The 14,078-nt window shown below is 45.9% G+C and overlaps 1 protein-coding gene across 1 annotated transcript in view; it reads left to right on the plus strand.

The window, feature by feature from the left end:
- The window catches only part of LOC116292516 (uncharacterized), a 35,835-nt gene that overhangs the window by 3,092 nt on the left and 18,665 nt on the right, over positions 1 to 14,078 (plus strand). The gene's annotated exons all lie outside the window — the stretch shown is intronic.

A 14,078-nucleotide genomic window follows, 5' to 3' on the forward strand; every position in this document is an offset into this window, starting at 1 on the left:
GGCAACAGCGCAAATATGTTAGTCTATATATGGAGTGCGAAGAATGTAAGAGAACTTTTAAGAAAGAAGCGGATTTGAAAAAGCATTTGAAAATGAAGACGAAGTGTATGAGCAGTTATGATTGTGGATGTGGTAAGAAGTTTGAGACTAAGGTTAAATTGTTTTGGCATTGTCAGGACTGTGAGTACGACTACGACGACCTAAAAAGTGCTTGGTATTAGGTATAAAATATTTCCTATTATATAGATGGAATCCCAAAGCAACTTCAGCACGGTGTCAATACCCGGTAACGGTGAGATTGACGTTAGACAGTTTTGGCGTCAGTCAGAAAGGAAGGTTAAAAGGACTCTCCGAAAAGGTATAGAAGAATTAGGAGCCCTGAAAGCGAGCATAATGGTAGAAGTAAGTTTGTCAAAAGACGAGGTAATGACGACAGCAATGTTGCGATCAAAATCGTTAGTGATATTAGAATCCACGAATCTGGATAGGTCACTCAGTGAAGCCTTAGAAGCAATAATGGAGTCGCTGTCTAACTACACGAAAGAAGGATCGGGTTGGACAGTAGAGGAGGTTGAAGGAATAGAGATAAGTATAGCCAGGTACGTACCCATACGAGGGGGGAGTTACGTACCGCTACCAACGTGGGTAGAAAGGAAGAAGGCTATTGTAAACGTGAAGAATGAAGACAATCGATGCTTTATGTGGGCAATCAGGTCTGCACTGTATCCAGCAGAGAAGGATCCCTGTAGGACAAGTAAGTATCCCACAGATGATTTAGAGTGGGATGGTGTGGAATTTCCCATGCAGTTGATAGACATCCCCATATTTGAGGAAATAAACGATCTAGCAATTAACGTTTACGGAGTCAGAGAGCAGACGATAGTACCGTTAGTTCTGTCAAAAAGTAAAGGAGAGCGCGTACATTTATTCTACCACGGCGGACACTACTCATGGGTTAAACACATTAGCAGACTATTCTACAGACATACTAAGCACAAAGGCAAAAAGTACTTCTGTGACTGCTGCTTGCTGTCATTTACATCCTTAAATACCCTAAAGAAACACGATGAGATCTGCCGCGGAGTCGAAGAAGTGGCGCAACGGATCCAGATGCCCACCAACAAAGAGCTTTCATACGCAGACCATCAAAAGCAGATGCAAGTGCCTTACGTGATATATGCAGACTTCGAAGCGTTGATAACTAAGGAAGAGCAGAAACGTGGCGCCACGAATAAGGTAGGATTACACGAGATCTGCTCCTTTGGTTACATAGTAGTCAGATCAGACGGTAAAGCAAACCCTCCTGTGATTTACCGAGGTAAGAACGCAGCTAATGAGTTTCTAGAAGCATTGCGAGAAGAGGAGGGGGAGATTAGAGAACAATTAAGACGTCCAAAGAAGATGGAATTTACCAAAGAGAACCAGGAGGCTTTTAACAAGGCAAAAAAATGCCACATTTGCCAACATACGCTTCTTCAGTTTGGAAGACGAGCCAAGAAAGCGTGGGATGAAGATGGAAAGTATCTAGGAGAAGCTCATTTTAAATGCGGGAAGTATGCTAAGAAAGGTGAGAAGCCGGGAAAGCCCTCCACGCACTGCATTCACTGCCACAAAGCATTTGTTGAGGATTTCTATGTGGATAAGGTTAGGGATCACTGCCACATCACGGGTAAATACAGAGGAGCGGCTCATTGGAAATGCAATATAAACTTCAAAGTAAATCCAGATATGGAGATTCCGGTGTTCTTTCACAACCTCCGCGGTTACGACTCCCATTTGCTACTACAAGGAACAGACGGCTCCGACGTCAAATGCATACCCAACAACAAAGAGCGCTACATGTCCGTAACTGTGGGTAAGCTAAAGTTCTTAGATTCGCAGCAGTTTATGGCGGACTCCTTAGCAAACCTCGTAAAGTATAACACCAACTTTCCCATTTCCAGTCAATACGGCGCGGAAAGGAAAGGAGTCTACCCATACGAATACATGGACTCCTGGGATCGATTCAAAGAACCCCTGCCACCCAAAGATCGCTTCTACAGCACCCTAAACGAGTCTGGTATAAAGGATGAGGAGTACCAGCATGCGTTAGACGTGTGGGAAAAGTACTCCTGTGAGAACATGGGTGACTACCACGACATCTACCTAAGGTCTGACGTAGTGCTGCTTGCAGATGTTTTCCAAAGCTTCAGAAAGATGGCTATGGAATATTACGGATTGGATCCCGCTAATTTCTACACGGCTCCTGGGCTCAGCTGGAGTGCTTTGTTAAAGAAGACAAATGCGCAGTTGGATCTCCTAACGGAGTACGACATGTATCGGTTTATGGAAGACGGTATTCGTGGCGGCGTATGCGGACCCAGCCGACGTTACGCCCGCGCAAACAACCCCTTAGTAGAGCACGACCCAGAGAAACCAACCACATACATTTACTACCTGGATGCGAATAACCTTTATGGTTGGGCAATGTCACAGTACCTACCTGTGAGAGACTTCGAATGGGATCCAGTGAAGCCGATAGACTTCTACATGCAGGTAGGAAAGGAGGAAGACAAGGGTTACGTCTTAGAAGTGGATCTGGAGTACCCAGAGCGCCTGCACGACGAACACAATGAGTTCCCCTTAGCACCAGAAGCGATAGAGATACCATTTAAGCAGCTAAGTCCGCTGCAAAAGCAAATGTGCCCTGGTTACAAACCGTACAGGAAACTAACTATGAACCTGATGGATAAGAAGAAGTATGTGGTACATTACCGCAACCTGCAGTTCTACGTGCGACACGGAATGCGCGTAGAGAAGATCCACAGAGTCCTAAAATTCACACAGGAACCCTGGATGCGCCCCTACATTGACTTTAACACGCAAAAGCGTACCGCAGCGAAAAATGACTTCGAGAAAAACCTCTTCAAACTGATGAACAACAGCGTGTTCGGAAAGACAATGGAGAACATCCGCAAGCGCGTAAGCGTAAAAATAGTCAGCACCAAAGAGGAAGCAGAAGCATACGTGTCACAGCCAGGCTTCGTTAGATACGTAGAAATGTTAAACTTCTACGTGATTCACATGAAGAAAGCGAATCTATTCCTGAATAAACCCGTATACACGGGGTTTACAGTGTTAGACCTATCAAAGCTGCTCATGTATGAGTTTTACTACGACAAGCTAAAACCGAAATACGGTGATAAGTGCCGCCTCTTATACACCGACACCGATTCCTTGATACTAGAGGTGCAGACGGAAGACATTTACGAAGATTGTGTTCCCGACATCGATGAATACGACACCAGCGATTACCCACGCGACCACTTCCTTTACTCCCCTAAAAACAAGAAAGTAATCGGGAAAATGAAGGATGAGATGAAAGGAAAACCCATCGTGGAATACGTGGGCCTGAAACCCAAGATGTACAGCGTGCTAAAGCTGGACGGTGTAGAAAAGAAAGCTAAAGGCGTAAAAAAATACGTGGTTAAGAAGGACATTACGCACGAGTCCTACTTAAAGGTCTTGCGTACGCGCAAGGAACAGCGACATAAAATGAACAGCCTGCGCAGCTACGGACATCAAATACACAACGTTACACAGGAGAAGGTGTCACTGTCTGCATTTGACGGTAAGAGGTGGATGTGTGATGATGGTATCCATACGATAGCATTCGGACATCACACGATAAGCAGTTCTTCTTTGACGAACCCACGCGTGGGACCATCATGAAGATAATACAAGGTGGGCTGACCCTTCTTAGCTAGCGCACTTCGGATCTGGTAAGTTTCCAAAGACCAATTAGGATCCGTAGCTCTTTTGGATCCTCCTTCTAATTCACCCGGCTCATAGAGATATCGAACCGTGACATTACCTAATTTCTTTTCATGGGGGAAGACCGCCCTCGAACTTCTGATGAAGGACTTGTGTTCCACGTGTTTCTTTTCTATGGCATCCCTGGGTTTCATTCCCGTAGCCCTGGCCGCCTCGTTGTTCGAAGCTGCGACGACCTGGGGGAGCCTCTGAGTCCATTCCCTATTGCGTTTGGAGGGATCTTCCAGCTCTTTCCAATACTGGTATCCAAAGAGACGATTGGCCAGGGTCTTATTGAATCTTTCGACAATGCTTTGACCCCTGTGGTACTCTGCTTTAGCTCTTCTAATCTTAGTGTCGTGGTCTTTCAGGGTCTTGGTAACCACGCCCATAAACTCCGTCCCCGCATCCACTTGCAGCAGCTTAGGCCATTTCAAGACGCGCTTATAAACCCTACCTAGGGCTTCTGCGACTTCCCCAGAATCCTTGCTGGTTATAGGTTCGGCGTCCTTGTATCTGCTTGCGATATCGACTACGGTCAAAGCGTACCTATAGGTCTTCTTTCTCACCTTATCGTGCGGCAAGAAAAGCAAATCCGCCTGATGAACTTCATTGGGGGTATTTACGGTGAAGCTGGGCCTGGGAATGTACTTAGGCACGGGAAGATAAACCTGCCAGAGGGTTTGTTTTTTCAACCAGTTCTTAGCCGTTTCGTCTGATACCCTGGCCGCGGTCGCGAGTTTCTTGATAGCTGACGCTCCTCTCCAATAGCCTTCCGGCCCATAGTAAATCCTTTTAAGTTTGTCCTCTACGCGGCCCATTATATGAATTCCAAAACAAGATTGATCTTACGTCCGTTAAAATCCACCGTCTTTCCGTCCACTTTAATGGTGATGTTTATGCTTTCTACCAAATTAGACAAGTCATAGCTCAAAGAAATGGGAGTGTATTCTACTGGGTCAAATGGATTACCTTGGGGCAGAAACTTGGACATAAGAGAAGACTTTTCTCCATTGTTGTAACTATGAACCAAGTCGCAATAGACTTCGTAAGAGGATGCGACTTTCCATTTTACGTCATATGTACTGCCGCTATTTATCGTGGTACTAGTAAGGCCCAGGAGTTCTACCAATGAACTGTCCTTTAAATTAGCGCTTCCACTATTTTTCTTGAATTTCATTTCATGGGGTAATCCTGTGGTAAGAGTATATCCATGCTTTGCTAGCTCCTTAGCCAGTGTTATAGGGGTGTAATGGGAATCTGGTATTTTTGGTTTGGTGCCGGAAGTTCCGATGACAAAGCCATTAATTAAATTATACCAAGAATTGTACAAAGAGCAACTAACCAGCCGAACCCTTTCCGCGCGGATGGGAGGATTCAGATAAGTAGTAAAGTTATTCTTGTCGCTTTCCAAAAAGACGATCATTATATTAGATACGCCAAGGCCACGCCTCCCGCCAGCCCTGCGACTCCTACAAAGACCAATTCATTGTCTTTTTGTTTCTTAGAAGGCTGGTAGTAATTCTTGAACTGAGGCTTTTTCATTCTAAAGTCGGGGTGTGCTTGCGCATAAAGTTTGAAGGCGTAGTCTGTGTTTTCGAAGTTCTTGTCTGCCTGCATTTTGTCTTGGTAGTTCTTATCCAACCAATCCCTGTAAGCTTGTCTTTTTTCATTCCAAGCTGCAACGTCCCTTTGATATTTCTCCAGCGCTAAGTCGTGTCTCTTTCTTTCGGCGGCACCGCTTTTGTCGCCTCTAACTAATCTATCCAAATATTGACCACCATAATTAGCCCCTGTAAATGCTAAAGCTGCAATGACTCCACCTGCGACTAAGCTAACCATTATACATTAGGTAGGTACTTTTCCTTCCGTAGGTAATCCTTTACCATGATAGCCCCGCCAACGGCAGCGGTCATCTTAGCAAAATTAGCGAAGCTCTTGCTTGGGTCTTCAGTAAAGTCTTCTTTGAGCACTTTCTTACCTACCCAACCAATACCCGCAACGATGGAAGTAATGATAGCTGCCTCTTCAACAGTTTTCAATAACGCGGTTGACATTATATTACAAAGCGAGAAGGAAAATCTAGGTCGCCACGGTACGTGGTGATAAATCTACTCCATTTCAGGGATCTTACTTTTTCTAACCTCCACAGGTGCGCGATACGTTGGTGGTTCTACCTTTTTCGTTGCCCGCCATTGTAAGTAGAGGCTGCCTGCTGCTATAGCGACTCCTAACGCGCCAATGACGTATCCCGGATTAATAAAGGATTCCTCTTCTTTTTCCTCCACCTTTTCTTCTTTTTTGGCTTTGTTCTTTTTATTCATCTCCGCGAGCGTCTTTCCGGCAGCGACTCTGCCCGGAGATTTAGCCTTGGTAATCTTGGTATCTTCTACGGGAGCCTTTTCTGGTTGTTCTTCGGTGTCACTCATCTTATATTAAGGGACTTGAAGGACTTGACAAGTAACTTGATGACGACTTGACAATGACTTGGCAATGACTTGACAACGACTTGACTAAGTACTTGAGGTGACTTGACAACGACTTGACTAAGTACTTGAGGTGACCTGACAACGACTTGACTAAGTACTTGAGGTGACTTGATCAGGTACCTCAGCAAGTGCTGCCTGGAAGACCTTTTCGACTTCTCTGTCCTTCTTGAAGTCCTTCCAAGATGTTCCAAAGGAACCTAGTACCTCCTTCAAGTCGACGTGCTGAGCTACGTGAAGTGCCGCAGAGGCGACTGCCATTAACTTACCGCACTTCAAAGACAACCACCCACAGGTTATCTTAAGTTCTTGGGATATGACATAGTCGTCGCTAATGTCCTTCCGCAGTTGCTCCACGTCGTCTATGGGCAGCGCAAGTCCAAGCAATTTAGTTGCAAGTCGGATAGCGGAGTCTGCTACGGCGTCCGTGGTCTTACTTGCAAGGGCGGCCTCATACCTCTTATGGAACTTCTTGACTTCATCTTCTGACAACTTATTAACCTGCTCATGGGTAAGTTCCTTGCCTATCATTTCTTTACACTTCCCCGAAGACACAAGGATGTTAAGTTGTTCCTTGAGGTTACTTTCATCTAACTGCGTGGGGACTTCATCTAAGAGCTGCTCAATCTCCATATACATTAGCGTCATAAGGAAACCTCAAAGAGAAAATCATTTTGGAATGTTGGTGCGTCTTTAAATGCCGCATGTATTCATGCAACTGTTCCTTGGATATCTCACCGCCGTAGTCGCTTAAGATGGTTTCCAGGTCAGACTTACTTGGAGTATAAAATACGACCAGGGAGCCTATGTTTTCCCTGAAGGGTTTAGAGACACTGGTAAGCTGCTGCGAGAGCAACCAAACGCTGATATTGTCATGTCTGCCGCTAAAGGCGAGCTGCACTAATTCGGAGGTGCGCTTTTTTACGTCGTCCCCACAGGCAATGTCATCCAGTATGAGTAAAGTCTGTGTATCTTTAGGGAATTGCTTGTGCCAGAACTTCAAATGGCTGGATAACTCGTTAGGATCTAAGATATCTACGAAGAAGTCGTCATCTTTCACTCCTATGCCTTCCCAGGTGCGGTTATTCACATAGGTGGGGCATAATAGCACTATGTAGTCAAAGCGGTATCTAAAGGGCCCTAATAGCTGCTCCACGATGAACTGGGTCTTTCCGCAGCCGGTGGGTCCTACTATCAGAGCGTTACAAGGCATGTGATCTGGGTTCATATATAGATGGAACCAGTGGAAGCAGTAAGAAGGATTACCGCCGACGCAAAGGATAAAAGAGACACCATAGAAATGCAAAGGGAAGAGATAGACCGGTTAAAAGAGCGCGTACAGGAATTGTACGATGAAATGTGTGGTCTGAAGCGTGCAGAACGGTTTGGCGCGCTTTTGACAATGGCGGGCTGGGCTAAGGAGTCCATTAAGGACTTCATTCGATATCCCCCATAGATATATGGACTGCATTACGTGCGAACTACCTGCTGACTGCATCATCGTTACCCCTCCGACGCCTCGTAAGAAACACAGCTGCTGTCACTGTAATAAGGTATTCTCTGAAGAAGACTTCGTTGGACATTGGTGTCCCGCGGATACTAAAGCACAAAGGACTTTAGACGACGTTCGAGAAGAGTAAGAGGTCGCAAAGAAGATCTTACTAAGCCCCAGCAAGAGGAATTAGCATAGGTCTTTCTTTTTTTATTGTTATTTTGTTAAATGCTGCAAAGAGGTCTCAAGTAAGGGTCTATCTTTTATTGTTATTTTGTTAAATCATCACGATCGAAGAATGGTTAACATGATTATCTTTTTGCTGGTTTCAACAATGAGAAAGAATGATACCTCATCTTTTAATGGGGGCTTAACAAAATAACAATAAAAGATAGATCCTTACTTGAGACCTCTTTGCAGCATTTAACAAAATAACAATAAAAAATAAGGTGTATATAATGGAGTGCATGCGATGTAATAAATCTTTCAGCAGTAAGCAGCGACTGCAATACCATCTTTCCAAGAAAGTCTGTCAGAAGACCGTAAGTACCCTTTGCGGTGACTGCGGTAAGGAACTGTCCACTGTACAGGCCCTACGATATCACCGCGAGAACAGAGTCTGCCTCAAAGACCGTTGTCTCCGTTGCGATGAACCTCACTTCGAGGAGAACTGGCATAAATACCGCTGTCGTCGTTACCACCTCGAAGATGTCGTCTGTGAAACCCACGGAGACTTAGCCGAACGTTGTTGTCCCCACGAAACCTCCCGGGCGCTCACGCGGCGTAAGAAGGAAATAGACCAGACCTTCGTATGCTTTGACGACGTTGAGGGCGTGAGATGGGAATACAGGGAACACTGGGACGGCATTTGCAACCGATGTGGCTGTATACGTAGCGGTCAACATATTTGGTGTTGCCTGTACGACGGACCCAAGCCCTTAGACCATTACCTTGCTGTAAGAAAAGCATGGAAAAATGAATAATATATGATGTTACCTTACATCGCAGCGTTCGCAGGAGGAGCCTTAATTTACCATACTAATTACATGACAGAAAAAATGAGGTCCGACATAGCAGACCAATACTTAACCGCCCATGAGGATGACTAATCACATAATGGATTAGCGTCGGTGCGGCGTTCGATGTCAAACTTCCATCGACCATTCACTTTACCATAACTTCTTACCTGTGTGTATTCCTCACCTTGAAGGACATACCGCACGCAGTCAGGTGCCCATAAAGTGCACTCTTCATTGTCATGCATCAAGATTAACCTCAATCGGTTGATATCTTCAAACATGACATAATTTTTTATTTTGTAAGTTTGACCAACGGTCAGATTACGCCAGTGTGTCTGTTCAATGATCATTATACCTATGAAATATTCTTTGGTGAGTCCTTAACGCCTCCTGCGTCTTAAAAGCCTTAACACACCAAGGACAAGGTACACGAATACCTTCTGCGTAATAGTCGATCTCCCTGCATATAAGGTCGTAATCGTTGCACACCATGGTTAGGTAACCATTTGCCTCGTATTGTGCGAGTAACGCCTCTTGTTTAGGTGATAATACGCCGTTACCCTTAGGTGTCTTCAACTCCAGGCATAACCCATTATACTTTTTATGTGCATTAAGGACTAAGATGTCGGGTTGCCCCGCCTGATACCCTTTCTGCCAACATACTATCCTTTTGCTAGCTGAGTCCTGTAGTTCTCCAAGACCTGGTGCGAGCAGTAGGATAGGGTGGAATCGACGTATGTAGTTTACGACCTTCTTATGCAGGTCAAATTCATTTTCTATTTTGAATACCAACTTGTTAGGACTGTCAAAGCGCCGCTCTATTTCATATTTACCTGTTTTCCTGAGGGTAGGGAGAACTTCCTCTAAGACCCAATCCTGGAATGTCTCTGCCGTTGGCATCTTAGAGCTAAATATCAACTGATACAACCCAGATTCAGTTACGTACAGGGAATTAGGCTGTGAATGAGAGGGGAGGCGATTCACCTCCACTCTAAGTTCGCTAAGCTTTACCTTGTATTTATCGCAAACATGCGCCTTAATTGCATCTTTTGGACGCTCGTAACCCAACGCAGCCGCCACTTCCTTTGCTTTGAAATAAAGTTTATCGCCTTGCACTATGCATTGCAGTTTCATTGTTTTCAAATACGCGAAGCATTATATACGTAAGGGATATTTCATTCTTTTTTTTTTTTTTTTTGGATGAGGGAGCGCAGCGCATCAATACGCAACGCTCTTTAGCTGATTCATTTCTACGCTCAGTTGCGCGTCTGAGACTACGAAGATATACGCGTTGATCTTAGTAGTGTCGCTGGCATGTTTGGTGCGCTTGATCTCCAACGTAATACCGTCCTGGGTATTTACCAGCCGCAATCCCTGACCATGTAGGTCTTCGTCGTTTGTCGTGCGCATGTCGATCCACAGCGCGTACTTATCCTTAAAGAATTCCTTTGGACTAATTTGATCGCCAAACTTACGCGCGACTTCCCGGTACATGTCCTCAGGCTTTATCCCTTGTGAGTAAACCTTATTAGGTACTCCGTTAATGCTAACGCCTACGTTAGTGATGTTAGGATTAAAGAATGCCTCAGAGTCACGCAATCCTGCCGTGTATGTCTTTGCGAACAGCAACATTATCCCTGTAAGGCTGCGTCTGGGTAGGTTAATGCTTTGGTTGATGACCTCTTCGACGTTGTTCGTGAAGCTAAAGGTCTTGTACATCACGACGTGATCGTAAAGGAAAGCCTTCCCAGCGCTGTATTCCATGCCAGCGCTACGAGCCAGCTCTTCGCTGTGTACCGTCTCGTACTGCAGCTCCAAGTTCTTGATGAAATAAGGATCCACAGCTGATGAACTTACATCTTTTCCTTGCAGGACGTTCGTAGTATCTGCTAGGGTCACTTCGAACTGCAGTTCGCTTAGCTGCCTTGGGTAGTATGCACCGTGGTTCGTGATAATTTCGAAATCTAATGGAACGACATAATTAGTACCATAAGCAGTCTTTATTTCGTCTTCTCCTGAGGCGCCAGAGGTTGCGCTTCTTACTTTGCGTATGGCTGCGCTTGCTATTCCCTGCTCTATCCTTTGCGCGCGGTCAAATGCAGTCAACCATAAGTCTTTGTACGTGGTATACAAATCATACCTGTTTAAGTCCAGCAAGGATTCCCCGGCGAACTTTACGCGTATTTTGGAAACAAGGTTTCTACCTGCATTATTGACGACGTAACGCGCGTCTGCGGTATCTGGCTGTATTGCTAGGTTAAACCTTAGCGCCAGGGTGCCAGGAACCAACACTAGGTTATCCGTTAGGCGGGGTACGCCTACGTACAGCGTTTCCCCTGGCTTTGCGCTAGAAGGTGTGAATGTAACCCGGTGAAAGGTGCGTTCTGCTTTCAGTCCGCCAACCTGCTTAGGTAATACGTTGGGGTTTAACTTTGAGCTTATCATATATAATGGAAGTAGAAGGTGATTTTGATCCCCTTACCGAAGAAGGTCAAGTCGACATTAACGACGAAGAATACGACGCATGGACTAAAGGCGCGGAAACCGACCCCCTAATCTACGACATGGCTCTAGAAAACAAGTATGGTAATAGATGGAAAAGCTTCAAGGCCGCCTTGAATCGCATGTGGCAATCAAAAAACCACGGCAGCCCCGTCCCTGAGTACTTGGAGCTTCAAAACATAGAGCAGCCTGAGGCAGCCGCGCGGGAAACTGTAGAGTGGGCAACGCAAGAGCTAACGCAGCGCTATTCCCCACTTCGAGGGCCGACGACGTAAGGCTCACAGAACGCGGAAACAAAGTCCTCATAAGCGTCCAAGACTTGAGATTTCCTGACAAAGACCGCTGGACGAAACCGCAACCCCTTTTCGACGACAATGGTGAAGTTAGGGGTGACGTGGCAAGATTAAAAGGCTTTCAACTAGCTACCCGAAGCGCGTTAGAAAGGTTGGCAGCCTTGAATGAAAAGGTTGCGTTAGAAAAACGCGTCGAGGAACTGCAAGAAACGTTGGAAGAAAGGGAGGCAGATTACATGAGGCAAAACCGACTACTTCTCGATGCTCAAAAGAGAGAAGTTGATGACAAAACCCAAAGAATAATAGAAATTAGAGGACAAAGAGACAATGCCCCTACGCGATAGAGACCAAGCCCAAAGGGCTTTCGACCTCACCTTACAGGAGTTAGACCTGACAAAAGAGGAAGCTAAAAACTTGCATATCACCATATCCGGCTCTTTGGAGGAACGGCGGCAGTTGGTTGCCGAAATCAACACTAAAGAGGAGCAAATCCGGCAAAGAGATCAGGCTATCGAAGACCTGGAGGGGCAAATAGAGCGGCAGCAAGAAGTAATCGAGGACCAAACTCGTACCGAGGAAGAAAGGGAAGCAGCTCAAAAGGAAGTGGAGGCCCTTGAAATACGCCTTGCGGAATTGCGGGCTCAAAAGGAAAACCTGGAAAAAGAGCTGGGGCTTACCACCAAGGAAAAGGTAAAAAGAGCCCTTTTGAAGTATGGCGTTCCGCTGGCGTTTGCGGTCGCTATTAGCACCGTAGTAGGAGTTATCCTATCCGCGCTTAAGGCTACAGGCGCGGGCGTAAAGAAATTAGGCAATGGACTAACGGACTTAGGAAAAAAGATGGCAGCCGGTCTTCCTGGGCTGCTGGGTTCGGTTGTTTCCTTGGCACTTAGGGCCGGCGGAGAACTGCTAAAGTTTGTGGGTAACAACATTTGGATCTTGGTCGTCGCTATTGGGGTGGTATTCTTGAAGAAGATGAAGGGCTAATCTTATCCTTGTGTATTACTGGGGGCTTATCGTCGTCGGGTACCCGAGGTGTTCTCGACTTGGGATAAGTAAAGATAGTATTCGCGCCCGCCTTGATAATGTGGAACTAGCGGCAGCACGCTCATGGTGCTAATGGGCTTATGATTCCAAATAGCATCCGGCGTAGGTTCGGTTTGCCTTACCCGCAGCATTCATTCGGGCAATGCTGGGCTTGGCGCTGGAGGCAGTGGCATCGCTGGGGCGAATCTGAAGCTTCGCATATTGACAATTGGCTATCATGTGAAAAGTTAATGGTACTAGGTCTTCGAAGCTATATAGGTTAATCTCAGATGAAAAATGGGTTGGGTGCCTATTATTATTTTTCGTCCTGTAAGGCAACAATGGGGGTGTTGGTCTCGTCAACAATCCTAAATCCAATATACATGAATACCGCTCCGACATACTAATAGTGCATACGATTAATCCTAGCCCCCCAACATCCACCCACAGTCCGGTGTCGTACCACTCGTCGCCCGTGTAGTCCTTTTCCTCTAGGTAATGAAGACACCAGTCCTCTTTCGTGTGTGGGTTCATATATTTAAAGACTAAGCACCGTAAGAGTGCTAATGGTCGCGTGGTTAAAGGCTTATCTCTTTGATCCTCTATGCTATTCACGCAAACGCGCCCAGTATCGTCTACACGCATTTGCAGCTTTAACCTTCCCATGGCAATCAGCAACCATGTGTAAAGTCAAGTCGTAAGATTCTCAGCACTGCCGGGGTACGGCTCTACGGAGAAATGCACAGGCTCCCTGTTGTTCGTCTTCACGCGCATAGGCTGCAGTACGCCATTCTCATCCAGGAACCTAAGCCGACGTTGGCATGGCTCTCTGTGCCAATGCAATAGTACAAAGGATTAACTTCTTTCCCGAGTAGTTCAAATTCACGGACCTGCCCTCAACGTCGACCAAGATGCCTGGGTGTATTTTTTCTCGCCTGTGTAAGTCGTATAACACAATCTACTCCAGCTACGTAGGGGTTATTCATCGCCATATATAATAGCTCAGACCAATGCTTGCAGCTGCTAAGCCGGCCCTTTAGTAAGTTATGGTCATATTCCTCAGGTATCGCAGGCAGGACCTTCTTCGATGGTTTCTTAACTACGGGGTAGCTTCGTTTCGTGTGACTTTTTTGGCTTCTCTACGAAGTGAGGAATGTTCCTAAGAGTGTCAGAGTTCACGTCATTCGCCCCAAACTTCATATCCTTAGTAGCTCGCTGCAGTTTATTGTTGTATCCTACTACAGAACCAGTATTTATAGATAAATTACTAGGCATTAACCAACAACCCGGGGCTACTGCATAGTCCAACCTCGCCTTAGAATTTTGTATGGCTAGTTGGTAACGCTGTACGCCCTTGCTAATGTCACCCTCCAAGATTGAACTTTCGAATAGAATCAAGCTTCGGCTCGCGTCTCTTCTGCGGCGCCGGTATCCCCCACTATACTCGATGGGTGTTTACATGAGGCTCCAA

The sequence above is a fragment of the Actinia tenebrosa genome, unplaced genomic scaffold (genome assembly GCF_029948245.1).
Source record: "Actinia tenebrosa isolate PJP-AT-01 unplaced genomic scaffold, QUT_ActTen_1.0 PGA_scaffold3__52_contigs__length_22856419, whole genome shotgun sequence".
Taxonomy (NCBI): domain Eukaryota; kingdom Metazoa; phylum Cnidaria; class Anthozoa; order Actiniaria; family Actiniidae; genus Actinia; species Actinia tenebrosa.